Below are 19182 nucleotides of genomic sequence, written 5' to 3'. Positions count from 1 at the left end.
TACTATGCATGATTCCCCTGCCTAAGGCACAAATGCAAATTCTCAAGAAGTATATGTTATTAAGGTTTAATTGGAGGAATTAATTGACAGAGGGTTTTGCAGTAGAAAAATCTATTTATAAGATGTGTTTTTGTAAACCATGGAAACAGCCTCTTAAGTTCCTTTAGCGGTTTTCAAGCTGAACAGCCTAGCTGCTAAAATGTATTTTTGGGAAACAGTTTAAGTATTGAGGGACAATAGACAGAGCAAATTTCTTGTTACAGCCTGAATCCAATCACTACACAGTGCCCTGTAAGAGCACTTCAGTACAACATATCATGCTGTTTACTCTTTAGCATTTGAATATTGCTCCACAAAAATTAATTTTCTATAGGGAAGACAGGACATTGGTTACACTCCGACTTGGCTCCTCACTTCTGGGGCATTCCCCTTTGTCCTAGGCCACCCAGAGATTAAGTCCTTAAAAAAATTTAAAAAAATTGAAAGAGGCTCACTACACTAAGCTTCATGAGCTTCAATGAACTCTTCCAGCCTGCAGGGACTGTGAGAATGGTGTAAAAGGGTTGTAGTAAGGCTGAATTTTTGATCTACCACTCCTTGATGAGTCACATGATCTATTCCTATAGAAACTAAATAAATATGTACACACAGTCAATTCTTGTATTCCTGTTATGTTTTGGAGGTAACAACACAGAAAGCAACAACCAAGAGTTTTGGGAGGAAAACTGATTTTCATATATATTTCCTTGGGACATAGGTACTTATTTTTATAGCTCACCAAACAAACTGTAGATCTGGGGTATTTTTGGCTATGTCTTGGATTTGTCTGCCAAATTCATAATCACTCTTAGGTTTCCCATGTGTCCAAAAGATAATTCCAAACAGCTGCAGTATTTGACCCAGGGGGCCTGTATGACCACATCAAGAAGCTCTGAGGAAGAACAAGAGCATATGCTACAGGATGGCAGTGGTTGGGGAGTAAGTGTGCATTTGGGATACAGACAGCCTGGAAAAGCCAAGGGGATCATTCTTGCTGAGAGTTAGTCTGTGCCAATGATCAGACCAAATGCAATCAGTCTGAATGGCAGAGGGGGAGATGGGCTGTGTTAAGGGACACAGGACACTGGACCACATCCTGCATTTAATTCCACTTGGAAAATCCAAGGCAGCCAAGGAAGGAACGTGATTTAGAAACATTACATGCATGTGTGACTATTAAATGGCCTAAGTAGACAGCTTACAGGTTTAAAAAAATAAATCTAGACAAAGCCGTATCTTTGCACATGTGCTGAGCAACATTGGCAAATTTCTTCATCATTTAGATCTCTTGAGCAAATGAGTACATAACAATATCTCCAGTCACAAAAAAGTCAGAGGACACAAGAGATAATATTAAAAGAAAGACAAAATTACCTGGTTTCCACCAGCAAATCTGCACCTATGATCACAATGTCTTTTTTTGATATCCTGAAGCAAGAACAGGAAAACAGAAGTTACTGAGAGCAAATTTTACAATATATATACTTTTTAACAGCATTGCCCTTGCAGTTTCCAGGGCAGAGATGTTGTACTTTGCGTTAGAAAATCTCCTTTTTCTCACAGTACAAATAATACAAAATTCTGGGCCACGGTGGAAACGAAGCCAAGCATATTTTAGTCTGACTCATGTTAAGTCAAGTTTTTTCTAGTCAAAGTGATTGGTAGTAAAGTCCAAGTTCCCTAATTGTTTTAGGCAACCTTCTCAAGATTAGCTGCTGTATTTTACCTGTTATTTACCTAAAGCATAGATTTCAATTCCCTGACCTTTTAAAAAAAATTGTACATCAATCTTATTTGGATATGCAATGCCATTTTTTCCTCCCCAGTGGGGAGTTTTCATATCATGTTGGGACATTTAACATTAAATTACATAGAAAGTGTTGCCTGAACATGATATTGTACTAGATCTCCAGACAATGAAAACATTATGAAATCTTTATGGGCATCATTCCCACCAAAAAATATTTTCCATATTAAATGTTGCCATAATTTTACTCCAAAGCGCAATCAAAATTTTTAACAAAAAGTAAATATAAATGTATTTTCCAAACAGTTGATAAAAAAGAATAGACAGGTGTGTTACACATATATGACTCTAAAGCAAAGAGCTACATGAATCTTTAGATTTTAATTGTTTTTTGCAGTACTGTGTTTAAAAAAAGCATACCACCACCACAAAATTGGGAGGAAATCAATTCAGCTGGAGAATTTTTGAGGTCATAAGGACCAAAGATACTAAAACAGGCAGAGACATTAACAGGTATAATATAATTAGTATGGAAATATTGGTATATTGCCATTTTAAGACCATCATAATAAATTTTAGAGTCTTAATCAGGGTAACTGAATTGTTGATGATGTGCAATAAAATATAAAGTAAACTGCTGCTCAGGCTATCCAAAAACATCTCCTCCCCCTCATCAGTCCCATACCCTGACCTTGCTTACATTCCTGTATGCGTCAGCAGACTGGATTTGGGATTAAGAGATTCAGACCAAATTGAAACATGGCAGGTCCTTTGACTTTAGGTTATGCTCTAACTTGTACCTTCATACTGACAGAACTGCATACTACGAGTGTCTTCATTCACCTTTAAGCCTTTAAACCTGCTCTCAACCACACTGATTGAGCACAGTCTTTTTTGCCTTTTCATAGGCAAGCTCAAAGGACACAGCCAAGAAATGGGGAAACCCACTGAGCTCTAGTTCAGCACATTATTTCTGTTGCTGTCTCCAAAGTAAGCATTTGAAGAGAATCCAAATATGCAAGTGGTAAATAGCACAAACAGTGGTAACAGCAGGACATCTAAAACACTGCTGCTTCTACACTTACTGAGAACCCTCAGCTCCTAATAATTGTCCCAGGGCCTCAAAAAGTGTTCTCAGAACATTCTTCAGAACCTGTTCCAATAAAATACTGAAACAAGTTGCCCACAGAGGTGATGGATGCCTGATCCTTGAAAACATTCAAAATTAAGTTGGATGGGATTCTGAACAACAAGGTTTAGTTGAAGAAGTCCCTGCTCATTGCTGTCCCTGCTAGTCTTGGACCAGGGGACCTTTAAAAGATCCTTCTATGATTCTATAAACCTACAAAGATGAATTTAGGAGTTAATTTTTTAAAATAGAAGTAGCTGTTGTTGTAAACATCTGAATCAAGTTACTGTTTTCTTTAGTTCACATGGGCTTTTCCCCCCATTACTTTAACGTAAGAGCTGTACCTTCCTTTAAAATGTAACTTAAAAGATTTTCAATGGGTGGGATAATTTGTGTACATTTGATATAACCAATTACTCTATGTTTATAAACAGACACTATAGGTACACTTTTTGCTAAGCAAACCTGAAAAACCAGTAATATGAAATAACAATAGCAGAAGTGGATTGTTTGAGAGAAAAATGAAAATTTTCTTAAGTAACTCTAGCAAATTCCAGTCACAGAGAGGAAAAAAAATCTTTCATATGTAACAGTGATTACCTGCTGTAACAATCTTGAGAAAATAGGGAAAACTCATTAGTAATTTAAAAATATTAAGGAATGGCTCAATTCAGTTGTCTGAAAAGGCACTCCATCTTCCCTGCTGCATTCAATTTTCACTATTGCACAAAAGTAACACACTAAAAAAGTTATGAAGACTAAACTTTACTTTCAGTATTGATTCTTTCAGGAAACAGATGAATTTAATAGATTATGGAGAAGAATGTTATCATACCATTTTCTATGCATAAGATGGAAAATATTTGTCCCATTTATGCACTAGTGTAAGTTCCTTTTTAAAACATTATGTCTATATATATAGTTACATAGATATGGATAAAGATATAGAATCCATGGTTTCATAATATTTTCCCTTCTTTACCTCATATGGAAGAGAAACTCTGAGACACAACTTACTGAACAGGGCAGATGGTCGGATTCAGCCATGGGATATAAAACAAAACTTGCCAACAGTTACCAATGTTTCAGCTTTTTAACCTATCTCCAGTAAAGGGAATGCAGCAGTAGTTGAGGACAAATGAGGACAATGTGGCTGAAAATTTGCTGCATTAAGCAGACATGGTGACTCCAAGCTGAGGGAGGCTGAGTGACAGATGTTGCATGACAAAACACCAATTTTCTCATACGACTCAAACACAAAAAATTCAAAACTGGCAAGAACTTCAGGATATTTTTGCAGCTTCAAAAATGAGGAACATAAAGGGAGTAGATATTGCCATTGTTGTAAACTGAAGGTACAAGGAGATACAGGCAAAACTAAGTTAACCTCTGTGCCAACTCCACCACCTTGTCCTGGATTTCTTTAAGCTTTTCTCTGCCCTAGTTCATGAAGATGAATACAGACAACATGAAATCACACAAAACCTCTGGTTACATCCCTGGTGGTCGCAGAGTTGTAGAGGTGGGCACATGTGGTGGTTTGACCAGGAAGAAGTGGGAATTCTGGGATGCTGTGGTCAAACCAATGGATGTTCTGAGTTTGATACTGGCACCTGGTGTAGCCAGTGGGGTTTGGACACACCTCCGAGAATACACAGGGGTTAAAAAGCAGGGCTCTGGCCCTGGGAGGTTCTCTTGGGACATCGAGGAGAAGAGTTGGATCTCCCTCCCCTGTCCAGCCGCTGCTGCTGGGCGGGGGAGGGGCAGCCATGCGGTAGGCCCGGGGCCTGGACAGAGATGGGGGTGAGAAGGCCCTCAAGGATGGAAGGGTGGAGGAGCCCCAAGAGACATCGGGCAGCCATTCCCCCCGCAGGAGGGAGAGAGAGGAGAGTCGGCGAGACGGAATGTGATAGCAGCCGGCCCAGGAGGAGAAAGGGGGGGAGAAGGGTGCAGCCCGGCCGGCCGCAGCAGCAGCGCGTGTGGGAGTATCGTCGTTCTGAGACAGGCAGAGACTGAAATTTTTAACCCCTTTCTTTCATGATTGGGGCCTTGCAAGAATGCTGATCCTCCTCGGAGCTGACTAAGAAGGGAGATAAGAGATAAGATGAAACAAGGACCTGGCCCGAAGGACGTAGAGAAGACTGGCTGAGTGAAGAGAGAGATGCTTGGAGTGGCCTTTTGGCTGGACTTTTCTTGTGGCCATGGACTCAGTTTGTTCCTGTGACACAGAGACTGCACTTAGGGGGAGGCAGTGCCTCAGAACCAGGAGGGTTCATCGTGGGGACCCCCCGGCCCCAGGGGGTTGGAAAAATATGGGGGGGACAGATGTCCCAAAGCAGAGACTGTGCCTTTTTGGAGTGAGACAAGGCATCCTTGAAAGACAACCCTAAAAGCAGCTCTGGTCCATGCACGGTGGTGAGAGCACTGGGCATGGAAGGAAGATGTCACAAGCGGCAAAAGGACTTTTTCCGGGCGGTGCCGAGTGACATGGAAGCACACGAGGTTTCAGTGTGTTTCCAGGGGAAGCCTATGGAACAAGAAGGACTCCTCTCCTCTTCATGAACTGAAGTTTGAGTATACTAAAGTGTGGTGCCAGGCTGGGCAGTTGGTGATTTGGGAGAATGTATCGGATTGGGAAATTCAGGTAGTGGGGAGGAGGAAAGTGGTTTTTTTGTAAGATTTTCAATTTTTTTTTCTTTTCCTTATAGTTTTTCCCTATTTTCCTGTAGTTTAGGTAATAAAGTGTTCTTTATGTTTAAGCTGGAGCCTGTTTTGCTTATTCCTGGTCACATCTCACAGCAGACACCAGGGTGAGGGCATTTTCATGGGGGCACTGGCTCTGTGCCAGGCTCAAACCATGACAGCACATTACAAAAGCTGGGGGCAAGGCACTGTTGGCATTATTGTCACCTGGATGTCAATACCGCCAGCAATGTGTAGCTGGATTGCAGCACTCATGCTAAGAGTGAGCAATCCTTTTATAAGCGCTTAACCTGCACAAACAGGGATCTATTTAGTAGTCATATTATTAAAAAGTTATGTGCCTTCCTAAGCAGTTCAAGACAGAAATCCAAAATACATCAACACTTGAGAATCTGATGAGCAATCAAGTGCTAATACAGAAGCATTTGCCTCCACCCAAAATTGCTAAATACTGAGGGTCTTGTTGTAATAGTACCATAGTACAGGATTTTAGAATTATGCTTTTTTGAGTTGCTATTTCTGTGGTGAGAGGACTGCTAATTCCTGTCAGCCATCCCAGGCCTTATTGCTTTTATAGTTAGAAGTCAATAAGAGTTTACTCAATAAATTAGTAGTTAATTTTAACTCCCTTTTCTGCAAGTTTGGGGTCAGCAAACACATGTAATTTTATTTGCTTCCAAGGATTGCTTTCACTTTTCTTGTGCTTCAATAAAATGTCGTGGTACAGCTCTGGGTATTTGCTCAGTTGTAATGAATTAAGTGATTGAACACAGGATTTTAATAAACCTACAAAAAGAACAGCAGAAAACTTCATAGTGGTGCAGTCAGACTCCACTAACTCCTAATAAAAATGCACCCTTAATAATTTTTGTCCAAGTTGATACCTGTGAACACCACAATGCATCTTTAAAGAACTGAAAAACAATCCCAAAGCTTTCAAACAGGCTACATCAACAACAGCATTTGCCACCTGGTGTTTCCCTCATTTCTTCTCTTTTTTTCTGTGTCTTCTTGTGAATTTGACATGCCAAACCAAGAGGATGACTTCCTTGACTGACATGGCTCCCTGAGCTGCCCAAGGGCAGGGAAACCCTTAGAAATCCATTCCCTGACTGATGGGAGAGTTTCAGCAATATAACAGAGAAATGGTATGGTAGGATTCCCCTTGACTGCATTTCTTGCCTTGCACTTTTCAGATTATGCAAGACATTGCATAGCTTCAAATTTTGTTGAACTGCAAATAAACCTGCTTTCTGGCAAACTATATAAAATATGACCCACAGCAGGAATATTATATTATGTTAATAAGGTAACAATATGGTTTTATGACTTGGGAGCTCTAATACCACACTATTTCTAAATCCTTGATAATTGCAGATTTTCTATCATTTACATAACATATTCAGGATATTGTTTTCAAAATCCTCTTGAACTCAATTGCAGTTTTAGGACTGCAAAATAAAATTTACAAATACTCAGCATAAAGTATCCAGTATAGCTGAATTATCATCTCTCGGTATATTGGAAATTCAGCAGAGTAGCTCTGTGTGCAGTTGCAGTTGTGACTGCTGGGGTCATGGCTGTTCTGAGGTGCAGGATGTGATGGATCTCGGAAGGAAAGATGCCACAAAATGGGAAGATTCAGTCTTGTCTCAGCCATAGGAGTGCCACTGCTTGAGCTGAGTACACCAAAGGCTCCAAAGTACCCTTTCATACCTTACAATTACAAAGCATAAGACACTCAGATGTGAACCGCATTGTTAATATGAAACTACCAAATGCTAAAATGGCTGAGCTGAAATTCATAGGGAAAAGGTCAATTAAAGGACTGCACCCTGTGAAGAGACCATATTGACCTATTTCTGGATCTCCTCACAGGTGTCAGTAAAACCAAAGCTTAGTTGCTACATTTCTTTCCAGCTATCCATTGACAGTAATTGGAGTCTGAAAAAAGATTTTAGAAAATAGAATTGACCAAGAAGCTCACTCAACATTTCTATGCTTGTGATAATTATACAAAAGTAGGTCACAACATCACTACAGGTGAAAACTGTTCTGAATGAATGAGATCTATAAGGGAAATGGAAATTTGCAGAAATCAGTTGAAACACATATGCTAGACATAAAAAGATACACAACTTCATATAGAAGTCCTACCAGATATAAACCTATTAAATCACTTCTGTGGCTTTTCTCCCTTGAATACTTTGCTATGGATATCCACAACCTCATCATATATCAATCTCTAAATTAAATGTATGCTGAGAAACTCCATAGCAAACATCCTCAGTAGAACCATATTGTTCTTACCAATTGCTTTAAACACACTATAAAAGCTCAGTAAAAATCAAGCCCTATTTGTACTCCATTAACTGCTTTGATAGAGACTGCTCAGAACTCAAGCTCAGTGGGACAGCAGAATAGGATTCTTAAGTCATTTTTTCAATATATATCTAAATACAGTATTCTTTAGGCATCATGACCACCTGGAAATATAAATGACAAGGTTGCTGAAGTGATATAGTTACAACTTTTTACTCACACACATAGTTTGCTTTGTAACACATTTAAAAGATTAAATTTTTTTAACACTTCATGCAGTTATGAACATTTTTCATCTCAATGTACTTTTAAAAGACTCCAGCTTAGGATCTACTCACGTAAATTTCCACCTCATCTTTTACAATCACTGCAACAAAGCTGCACAATTTCCCCACATTAGCCACAGAATGAAACCAAGCAACTTGAGTGCTGCAAGTATCCTTTTGTAAACCGCTTGACAACTCTACACACTGGTTGAAAGTTAGTAAAGTACAGTTTATTTTTAGGACAACTTCAGTTTTCCTTATTGGAATTCCATTTCTTACAGTCTAAAGAATACAATTCTGATCACTGCAACCAATTAGTAACTGAAAGTAAACAGAAAAAGAAAGACAGCAGTTATTAACTTTATTTGCATGGCTAGGGGAGGAAAGAATTACCTAAGGCTTCATCCATTTTTCCATTAAGGCCTAATTTAAGACATTGACTCATAAATACATTTTAGGAGAACAATTTACAAGTAGAAATGAGTCTCCAAATGCTTCAAAAATAAGTCAATTGCAACAACAAATTACTGAATACCCAAAGGATGTCTAATTCCCTTATTTGCCACCACCTACCATTGCAATTCATACTCAGGGGGATGACACAGATACATTACCTACAACACTGCATTTTTTATGTTTTTTTCTGTGTTTACAAAGTTATATTCATTCACATAAGACTAAAAAACATCACAGAGGTACAAAGTGGGTTATTTCAGCAGAATGTAGACAATATTTTCTTAAATAACACCACCAAAACCCAGCCCTAATTCTGAAGAACAGTGAGAACAGCTCTCACCCACTCAGTCCCCTTTCATTTTCTCAGTTTTTCCTAATTAAAAATTAGAGGGTGCCCAAAACACTGTACTGTGTTGCTTGGTTTTAAACTTGAACAGAAGTAGGAAAAAATGCAGAGATTTTTGCACACTGGAGTGTCATGAAGATACTACTTTTTATGATCTGCCAGGTAAATGCAGGCAAAATGTGGATTAAAGACTCCCACTCCAGTTTAGCCTCTGGCCTGAATATTCAGTCAAACTCTAACACATAAGTGAATAAGCATATAAAGGAAAATTAACTTTCCATTTTCTGTAGTGGGCTAAGCATGAGTGCAGACTGTTTAAGTGTTTGACAAGCAGAGTGTCCTCTTTCGTTGTTTCCTTGAGAAAAAAAAATATTTTTAAGATGTCATACAGCCAGATATTTGACAATTTGAAATTAAGATGGTTGATTCTGAGTCTGGAGAAGTCTGAATTCCACTATATTATCAATTTACATGAAGAGAAATTGCAAAATGTCATCTCCAGACCAGAGGGCAGGACAACATTCTTCAATCAAAAGAGAAAACATGTCAGCTTCTGAAATGTTAATATCTAAACAATCTTGCACATTGATTTTTGCAGCTACAAGGAAAACTATCTCTTCCATAAGTCAAACAGCAAAATTTAACCCTTGCAAAGGCATCTGTGATTCTTTGTTAGATTGTAGATGGGTTAAGCAACCTCTTCACATAGATTCCAAATTTATTTAAATGTTTCCCAATTAAGATATCAAATTTGAACAAAGTTTTTGATCCTTAGCATCCTTCTTAGGTTATGAGATCAAAACAAAGCATGTAGAAAACTGCAAAATAATCAGGGACGTACTCCTGCCTCTCTTAAGCCATAGTTTTAAATTACTTGCATTTAAAAGTTTAGAGAGAGGTTATTTTAAATGCTCAAAAAGTTAAAAAGTGTGCATTCCTTCTACCTGCCTCATCAAAAAGGAATGAAGTTAATAATCTTATATTTAATGCTGTACTTCTTTACTGGAATGCTTCCACCATACTTTACAAACAGTATTGAAAATGTATCAAGTAACACTCCAGAGTCTCAGCAAAAATGACTTGCACAGTAAGTAGAGGTTCTTTTCTCATAAAGCTGGAGAGGATCTCAACTCTGCCATATACCTGGAGACATTTCAGAATATTCTCCCCATAAGAGGAGAGAGCCTAAAATGGTTTCATGAATTTCAATTATTATGCTCATACATCCATATCTGTGTCTATAGTTGTGTCTAGACTTAGTCTGCATATGTAATATATGGTAATATACATACACCTCATGGATTTGTATACATATCACACATTCTCACAAACACTTGGCATTTTAATATCTTCCCTCATAACTCAGCATGGTGCATAACTTTCTTAACCATTTGATTTTGTCTTTTTAAGTACACAAAGAAAAGCATGGAGTAACTTAACATCAAAATGATCTCCTGGAAAAATAATCTTTTGGTTATAAAAAAAGTTTGCAGGACATCATTTTTCCATATTCTTAGTCTCCAAGGCTGCACACATTCTCTCCACCACAAGTTTCTTCCTAATTTTAACCCTTGCACAGGCATCTGTGATTTTTTTGTTAGATAGTAGATGGGTTAAGCAACCTCTTCACAGATTCCAAATTTATTGAAATGTTGCCCAATTAAGATGTCAAATTAAGGGTCTCAAAATAGGTCTCTGTTTCAAAGTGAGGTTATGCTACAGGAGCATTTTCACTGCTCAGCAAGTACTAGTGACCAGCCTTCTTTACCAAACTTCCTTGTCCCCATTTTTCCTCTATTGACCAGCTTCATTTGTCACGATCAATGCAGTCAGTATTATCTTGCTTCATCACTACTGTCACTCTCTCCTTACAAGTTGTTTTTCTTTTCTTTCATTTCTGCCAGCACCTTTTGCCTCACCATCTCCAGGTGTTACTACTCATGTTCTTAGCTTTAAAGCTGTGCCTCCCAAAGTGTATGCACAGCTTTCAAAGTCACTTCCTGTCCCTGGCATTCACTCTCAGATCTACCTGTCAGCAGGGAGTTCCTCAGAGAGCAGCACTCACCCTTCCTCCAAGCCATTCTCTCCTCCAGCACCCCTGTTCTGCCACCCCTGTCCCTGGGGTGATGCAGTACTGCATGCCATTGATCGCAGCTTCCATGCTTGGTTCCCCAGTGATTTCTGAGTTTGGCACCTTGGGATAGACAAGACACCCTGAGACAGGCATCTGCCATGAGGTACTTAACTCTGAGCTCTTTCCTCATGGCCCTGAATTCTCAACTCTGTAATGGAAAATAATTTCCCCTCTCCCCTTAACAATTAAGAGACTGCATTGCTAATGTTTGTGGAAGGGTGCTGCCTCTCCAGTGATGAAACTGACTGGGAGCAAAGAGCACGCTTCACCTCCAGACAGGAGAAACAATGGACTTACTGTTGTACCCCTGTGTACTACTTACCATCTCCAGTGCCCACCTTAAGGTTTCACTGCATTTTGCTAAAACTGTTAGCTGTTTCTTACTGCTTGTTTTGCTATTCTTACTCTTTTGTAACTAATTTAAATGACTTAATGAAATATTTCTGGCAAAAACACCCACACCTCCCATGATACCACTGCACACCCAGGCTGGCAAAGCATAGCCGTGAATGGGGGCAGACAGGTCTGACGCAAAATTCATTGGTGGCTACTCTCATTTGTTCTAATGGACTTATGCTCAGGATTATTTGGCTCATTAGAACAAGTGAGAATCTGCCACAGTATCCCTAATCTTTGTTAGCAGATGTCTGTCTTTGGACCATATGTTGGGTGTAATCACTTTCAGTTGCCATTTCTACTGCATGGTGAGCAATTTGGCAACAACTTCCTCTCACATGAGAGGCATCTGGCATAGACAAAAGCAAACCCTGTGGATTTCTCTACCAAACAGAAAGATATTGAAAACAAATTATGAATATCAAAGACTGTATCTGGAATGGGCAGATAGTGTTTCCACAGCTATTTGTCTTCAGTTATTCCGTTTTCTGTGTGCATAAAATTATTATAGAAAATTCATGATATTCCAAAACATTGTGGTGTGTGAGACTGCACAGAAAGTGAAGAACAATTTCATCATGATTTTCATTAAAGCATTGGTACTTATGTTGTTCTGGGTTTCAAGACTTTCCCACACCTGCCATACAGTGGCATTGTAATTCATGCCAACAATTTGCACTTCACTATCACCAGAGTGTGTTGGTTTTTCTGTATCTCTTCAGTATCTTTTGATTATGAGCACTAAATAAATAAATCTTGTAGAAAATTAGTAATTAAGGCTATGGAATAACATCAGTTCTGTAAAGTGTTAAATGCTTGTTATGAAATACATGAGAACAGTGAAACTGCACATAATTATTCCTCCCAGTTTCTTTTGACAAACTTCAAATATTTTGCAGAATTCAGACTTAGTTTCTTTCAGTTCAGTTTTGACAAAAACATTTGATAGATGAACATAAACCAAACACAGTGTTATTCACACTGCTTTCTCCTACTTGGTCCTCATGTTCCATGTCAGGTGTTACCATTGCTAATACACTATAAAAAACACTGATATTTCATCTAGCAATGATTAGTAGCAATTGCCCTTTAGGGTTTCTTTTTGTTTTAAGGTGCTTTGTTGGTAGAGGAATGTTTCTTTCAGACACAACATAAAAATTCATTTTGATGCCCTATAAGGCAAATAGCATTTGTAGCATTTATAGCATTTTAAATAAACAATAAATTAATAAATTTTATAGCATTTTAAATAAATCCTCCCATTCTGTCACTCAATAAAAACCTGATGTGTTACTGGCGTAGTTGTGAGTACCTTAGGGACTTCTGCCAACTCATCTATGCCACTGGCACTACTCACTTCTGCACCTCTTTGACCAATATGATTTTTTATGATGTTTGTTATTCTGAAAGAAATGTGGTCTGTGGGAACAACTTCTGCTCAAGAGTTTGATCTCCTGATTGAGGCTCAAATTCCAATTTCCAAGCGCAGTGACATAAATCCAATATAATATCAAACACCAGGATGATTCCACATCCCATACCTATAGAGGAAAGTTGCTTGGCAGATTGCACATGAAAATGAGAACAGAATCTGAACTGCTGATGAGAGAGCACCACAAAGTTTCATTTGTTCAAAACCTCACAAATTGCAGGTAGACTTTACTCAGCACATGTAAAGGTGGCAGACACATGCCAACATTTAGAACAAACACACTTGCTGATGTTTTACTCAAATCTTGGTTCCAATTTAATTGAAATAAGCTTAAGGATTCTCAACATCATTAATTGTTCAGTTCTGTGGGTACAGCATGGATGGAAGGCAAGAGACACATGCTGATGAGGGCATATTAGGGAAAGCATGCAAGGAGCATGTTTCCTTAGCAATTTACAAAGCAAATGAAGGTAATGTGAAACTTCAAATCTTACAATATCTGCTTTATTAGGCTTTAGTTTCTTGTTACTCTTTTCTCATTAGAAAACACTTTTAAACACTAAAGCCTCTGTATAACTCCTCCACCTCTTTCAAATCCCCTTCTCTAAACTCTAAGTCATGTAGTAGGCTTCAAGCTTGGTACATGAATTAGTTCCTTGTGATACTGTCCCACAGAGGGTATTTTACTGATCTAATAAAACCACAATGAAATTACTGTACACAGCCTAATACTGAAGCCAAGTTATTGATTTTTAGGGCTTCATTTCCAAACCTAAAGTGGCAGCATTCTTGAAATCCATGCAACTATACGTGTCTTTGGCAAAGAACCAGCCAGCCATAGCGACACACTGTTCAAGCATTACATTTTCACCACTGCTCCAAGGGCCAGGAAATGATGTGTGCCTGTGGGTACATATAGCATAGATGCCACTCAACCATAGTCCACCTCTCCAATTATTTTTTATTGAACAGGTTTGTTTTTTTTTTTTTTTTTTCAAACATTGAGATGCCAGGATAGTAAGAAGAATGCTGGTGCCTCAGTGGGGACGTGAGAAAAAAGTAATTTAGTACTATAATTTTATGTCAATCCCAAAGTTATTTATTCAGATTGAGGGGCTTGAGAGGAAGATTAAGTATCTGGCAAAAAAAATAACACAACCCAGCTGGTCTTGTCTGTGCTACAATACTAATTTCCACATTAACTTTGCTTCAATATAAGAAAATGTTGGAAATTTTGCCTGTGAATGTTTGTTCATGAGGGATTTTATACCATAGTGACTGCATCCATGACTGATCCAAAAAATTGCCTTAATTTCTATAAACTTGTAATGAAAGTGCAAGAGTTCATTCATATAACTAATTGGTGGAAAATTTTGCAATATACTATTAGAGGAAGATTTCAATGTTCACATATATTATAAAGCTCTCAGAGAACATAAAATAGTAAAGCAGAAACTATGCATAGGAAAAATAAGGTCAAGAACTCATATCCCATCCTGAAATGTATTCCTAAAGGAATAGCTTAAGTGCTGTATGAAACTGAACTACATACTTCCCTTTTCTTTTAACCCTCTGAAAACAATGAAATATGAGAAGAGAAGGAATTAGTGGCAAAGTGTGTAGTAGAAAGTTAAATAAAAGAAACAAAGTGAAGAGAATAGACAACAGTTGAACTTTTGTGGAACTTGGAGCTCTAATGTAATTTTCTTAATTTAGTTTTCTTGTTCATTTAAATCCTCTTATTTCCAGGAAACCATTGAAAATTATTTGATTTCACATTTTTCCAACCAGCCTTTCACTCACAACAACATATTAATGTCTCTAAGGAGGCTTAGTTTTTACATGAAAATAAGATTTTTGACCTGTATGGATCAATAGAGAAAGTCTCAATTTGTACAAAAATTACATACACATATCAAACAAGGTCTTCTACCTTCTTGATACTTAGACACAGATTATTACTATTATTTATCAGCCTCATGTAAGAAGCAGCTGAACTGCCTATGCAGTACTCAAGAGATGGGAAAAAATAATATGTATAAAATGAATACATAAAGAGTGTCTCAGAGGTATTAATGGGAGTAGAAACAAAAAGCTAGCAGAAGAGGACCTTTTGCACAAGTTTTTAGAAGCCACCAGTAGTGAAGCAAACTGTTCTGTCATTAGGGTGTACAGACTAAAGGCATGCCTCCAGGGTATTCATTGAATTATGATGATGGGTAACATGATATTAAAAGCGTCACTTGGTCTCTTCTGCTTTTAGAAGAACTTTTCTGCCAAAAATGTTGAAGCACCAGAATTGAGTTTGGACAAAAAACCAGGAGCTGTACTGGCTCATCATGGGAAGAAGCAGTGACTTACACCAACTATTCTCTTCTAGCAAATCTCTTAATGTATGCTTAGTGCATCTGTTTGGTTTTAGGGCATGACTTTTTTTGTCTTCTAAGTACAAGAGCTGTCTGCAAACCTCTTAAAATACTTTTCATAATGGTCCCATCACACTGTGAATTATGCAAATATTTTCCCCTTCTCCAATTCTAGAACCTGTGCCGTTGTTTCAATCAGATGTTTACCTTTCCATATGGGGGGAAAACATTAAGGAAAGATGAAGTCATATCTCAAGTGCTTGTTCTTCCACTGTCACTCATAATATTATGTACAAATCAAAGCAAAGTGGACTTTGAGACTGGAAACTCCCATATATAATTTTCTTATTAAGACTGAAAGTCAGACATTCAGAAATTATCTCCAGTTCAAAGCTCCCTTATTTTATAATGCTTGCAACATTTCTTCATTACTTATAAGGAAATCAACTGAAGAACAGCTATGTAAAATTGGAAGCCATAATCTTTTGATGGAAAATCAGAGCCCAGTAGTCTGTCTTCCATAAGGAACAGTAATCTCAGTCCATTCAATCTGAAGATTTACAACAGCAAAAGTGGATTAACAGTATTCTAATTCTAGAAATTACCTCTCAATTTCACTTAATTAGAGTCTGAATTCAATATACAATTTCATGTTGAGCAAGCAAAAATAAGCTAACAAATATGCAGCCTGTCAGTTCCAGTGGACCCAGGCTGCAGAGAGCTGACAGCATATAGTCTCTCATACAGCTATGAAAATTACAGATTGCAGCATGAAAGATTACATATTGTTAAGCAGTGTCAAACCACATTGGCAGTTCTCACATGTCAAATGTGTAATTACATAAGGATTATTGCTAGAAAAGCACAAGATCTGGGTGATTTGAGCTGAGTGCCAACTCAGCCATTCATTTGAAAACACTTAGGGTATATATGTAGTTTGGATTAAATAACCGCTGTGTTTCAATGAATTTGATTTTTCTTCGGCTGATTCTTGCAATGTTACACTGATGCCATATTGCCATCTCTAAAGGAGACTCCTCCAACCTGAAAGCATCATCGTGTGAATATCTGAGTTTGAAGGCATTCATACACAGGAGCTCACTGATTCTGAGGTGTTACACCAGCACCTGTACACCAGCATGAAACAAAACAGCCCTTACTTCAGATTTTCTTGCCTTTGTCAGTACAAAGCAGAGTTAACATTCTATTATTTTGAATAGGATGCTCACATTTATGATTTTCAGTGGTGCTATGAAAGACTATTACCCACATTTAACTACCACAGATATGGCAAAATAATACAGGGTGGAGAAATGAAAAAGAACTTTGTAGAGAGATGCAATTGGACCAGCTGGGGATCAGGAAGAGAAATGAAACCTGTCAAAAGGCTAAATTTAATAAAAATGGCCGAGCTGGCAGGCAGATCTCACTGTCAACTGCCCTGGTATATTTCTGGTCCTGTGACTAAATGTGAATTTACAAGGGCCTGTGAATAGGTGACCTCTAGCTGAATTTTAAGAGCCACTTGCTACAAGCAGAAGTTACTAGCTCTTTATTCAATTTAAAAACTTGTGAATGTTATCCCAAACACTTTGTTGTAAGTACATAAATTATAGATGTTGCTTTTAGGGCAAATAAATGTCTATTTCTTCACTGGACAAACATCATTACATCTCTCAGGACTTTAAAATAGTGAAGCAGAACTCAAATCTTCACAGGTGTTATCAAAAGAAAAAAAAAATGGAAAATCAGAACCCAAACAACAAGTAGATATTTTCTTGGAAAAATTCTCATTTTCTCCAACCAGGATTTTCAAGGCTATTAGGCAGGGCCAGAAGCTGAATCCAAGTTAACATCAGAAATTTTAGATCAGAGTCTCTTCCTTGGAGACTGGTATCTTGGAAGTGCAGACAATGGACTGCCATCATCTGCCTTCTCCTGCTACTGTCTTCACTCCAGGATGTCTCACCAAGAGCAGTGGCAGGTACTACACAAACCAAGGGAATCAGTTTCTATCTCCAAAACAGACTCACTTTGTGGGCATGCCAAGAGAGGTCGCTTCTTTCTTTTTTCAAGATGTATCTGGCAACAAGTCTCACTTCAAAGCCAGCTTTCTGGGAAGGCAGGTTACAATTTTCCCTGAACTCCCCTGATGATGTGAATTTGTTTCCCACTGTATTAGTGAGCACTCCCAGCAAAGCACAGTTTCTCAGCTGCACTCCCTGGCAGTGGTGTGGGACAGAGTCTGAACGAAGATTGCCAAGAGCTTGGCTCAGTCACTCCCAAAGTGTCGAGTACCATCTGTGATGGGCATATTCCCTAGGGAATATATCCCCTCTTTCAGCTGCTGTCCCAAATTAGCAGGATCTGCCATAGTCTGATATATCCTGTGCAATATCTGTCAACTACATAAGGCTGTGAATATATTAGGGAGCCCCATAGTGTGTAGGAAAATTAATTATACCCAAATTGATTGTTGGCATCCAGTATTGTCAAGATATCTCACCAAATCATCCTATTTTCCAAAAATCATGGAACCAGATTTACCCCTTTACAGCTTGCTTTCATTAGAAGAGCTCATTGAAATGTAAGTAGAACTTCTCTCTCTAGTTGAATTTTGTTATTAGAAAGATATTGTCTGTATTGACAGGGCAGCCTTATCTCAGACCTGTTTTCCTATGATGAGGATTCCTAGCAGCTATTACTTGGGGTTTTCAGGGTGATATGTCAGACCCAGTGTTTGAACACCCCTGCACAAAGGGCACATATCCCTTACCAGCTTGCAGTAATTTTAGCAATGTTTTTAAGTCATGCATAAAACATAATGAGTACCACTAGATTCCTATTTTTCCATAACATTGATAAGAGTTTTACAAATATTTGGCATTTCATATTGGTTAACTCAATTAAATTCATTTTTTGGTATGTGCTAGAGTGGATAGAAGTCCATATATTCATGCTTATAGGGTTATTTGACTAAACGAGGTCTAATATTTTCTGCATCTTACTTGAGGTCTCCTTTGCAGTAAAAAGAAGTGTTTTTGCTATATTGCATGTTTGGTCTAAGCTCACAGAAGGGAAGCATGAGATGCTTCAGAGAGAATTTAGATTTAACCTAATAGGAAACCAAACAGTAAGACTTAACAGAAATTATCTAGTATTTCTCATCTTTTTTTTTCCAGGACTATGATGTGCTTCAGTGAGTAGCTATACACAGCCCACAAAGAGGAAAAAAAAAAAAAAATCACTCTAAGGCTTCTTTGGAACTCATAGCAGATGGCATTTGTTGCCATTACGTTACAAAGGTTCTGTATTGCTAGAGCTTCATACCTCCTTGATGTTTCTTATTGGCATCTCCTCTATGCACCGACCCTTCCTTCTTCTCACAGTAGCCAACCAACTCTAGTAGCCCCTCAACCAACCAATCCACTCTTTTATAACACTTTTCTTCTTATTGGCTACAGCTGTGGCCTGTTAAAGTCAGGCCTGTTCCCAATCTCTAGTAATTGGCTCAGCTGCAACTCCTTAAGGGGTAAAATTACTTTCTATACTACCTTTATTTTCTTATATTTGATCCCCCAACAGGCATTGTCTTAAATGAAAAGTGGAGAAGGTGTAACCATGCGCCTGGCAGATGGGCAGAAGCTCAGGGAGGGAACAGCAGATACCGATGGAGCAGACCCACAATATGTGAGGCCAGTGCTGTGCATGGTCCTCTCGTGCTGCCCCTTTTGCCACCAGACCCTTTTGCCTTTCTCTCTGGCTGATCCCCTGCTGGGTGCACCAAGCCACAGTGACCTCATGGACACCTGTGTGCCCAGGGCAAGGGACGTGCCTTGGGCATGG

General features: G+C 38.5%; 1 long non-coding RNA gene across 2 annotated transcripts in view; it reads right to left on the bottom strand.

The window, feature by feature from the left end:
• LOC135445713 (uncharacterized) overlaps positions 1 to 18748 on the bottom strand; it is a 30703-nt gene extending 11955 nt beyond the window's left edge. Inside the window, exons 1-2 of one of the 2 annotated variants that reach the window (XR_010439582.1) lie at positions 18667 to 18748; positions 1414 to 1467 (exon numbers count right to left, since the gene is read on the bottom strand). This is a non-coding gene — a long non-coding RNA (uncharacterized LOC135445713). The remainder of the gene's footprint in view (positions 1 to 1413; positions 1468 to 18666) is intronic. The other variant, XR_010439583.1, reaches the window with a different exon arrangement.
• Between the last annotated feature and the right edge of the window lie 434 nt (positions 18749 to 19182).

This window comes from Zonotrichia leucophrys, chromosome 1 (genome assembly GCF_028769735.1).
Source record: "Zonotrichia leucophrys gambelii isolate GWCS_2022_RI chromosome 1, RI_Zleu_2.0, whole genome shotgun sequence".
In the NCBI taxonomy this organism is placed as follows: Eukaryota; Metazoa; Chordata; class Aves; order Passeriformes; family Passerellidae; genus Zonotrichia; species Zonotrichia leucophrys.
Note: the sequence above shows the minus strand (reverse complement) of the source record. Positions and strands in the feature narration are given on the sequence as shown.